The sequence below is a fragment of the Bison bison genome, unplaced genomic scaffold, assembly GCF_000754665.1.
Source record: "Bison bison bison isolate TAMUID 2011002044 unplaced genomic scaffold, Bison_UMD1.0 scf7180017864104, whole genome shotgun sequence".
NCBI classification, from domain to species: Eukaryota; Metazoa; Chordata; class Mammalia; order Artiodactyla; family Bovidae; genus Bison; species Bison bison.
Genome location: NW_011494676.1, coordinates 1027967 through 1028728, shown reverse-complemented (window position 1 = coordinate 1028728; position 762 = coordinate 1027967). Strand labels below are relative to the sequence as shown.

Here is a 762-nt window from a genome sequence, read left to right as displayed (position 1 = left end):
CCAAGCGCGTGACCATCATGCCCAAAGACATCCAGCTGGCTCGCCGCATCCGCGGGGAGCGGGCTTAAGAAGTGTGCGCTGTGCTCGAGGTTCCATCAAATCCAAAGGCTCTTTTCAGAGCCACCCACGACTACACTTGAAAGAAGCTGTGTCACTTGTCCAGGCTCTTTAGGCAGGCCTTCGCATACTCCGGGAGGGTAGGGCGCGCTCAAGACGGGAGGACCTTAGAGCGCGCAAAGCTCTGGACTCCGAACAGACATAGGCTAAAGGCCAGTTATCCAGTCTAAACCTTTGCTCGCTGCTGCCTTCCCAGATGTCAGTAACTTAAGAGTTGGGTCAGTGTGCTTGTCTGGCCTGGCGGGTTGCCGCTGCTTCCTTGGGCGCCCTAGAACGTCCAAGTTCGCCGCTTAGAGGTGGCTAGATTTTCTTCTGGCAGGCCCTTCCACGCTCCGGGAGGGGAAGGCGCGCTAGCGACGGGAGGACACTAGAGTGCGCAAAACACGACTCCCAACACAAAGGCTAGAGGCCATGTAACCGGTTTAAGCCCCTGCTTGCTGGCCGTCTTCCGGAGTGTCAAGTGCTTATCTGAACTGGCGAGGCTGCCGCTGCTTTCTTGGGCGCGGCCAAGACGTCCGGTAGGCTCGTGTTCTTCTGGGGAGTCTTGGAGCTGGGCTGTAGCCCAGAACTGTAATTTGTCCCGGGAGCGTGGGTGGGGGCAGGGGAGGCGGAGCGATTAGGGGACTCAGGATTCGCGGGCTAGAG

The 762-nt window shown here is 58.9% G+C and overlaps 1 protein-coding gene across 1 annotated transcript in view; it reads left to right on the top strand.

The window, feature by feature from the left end:
• Positions 1-89, top strand: part of LOC104987700 (histone H3) — a 1211-nt gene extending 1122 nt beyond the window's left edge. Inside the window, exon 2 of the mRNA XM_010838744.1 lies at positions 72-89. The gene's annotated coding sequence lies outside the window, so the exon portion shown is untranslated. The remainder of the gene's footprint in view (positions 1-71) is intronic.
• Positions 90-762: the final 673 nt, after the last annotated feature.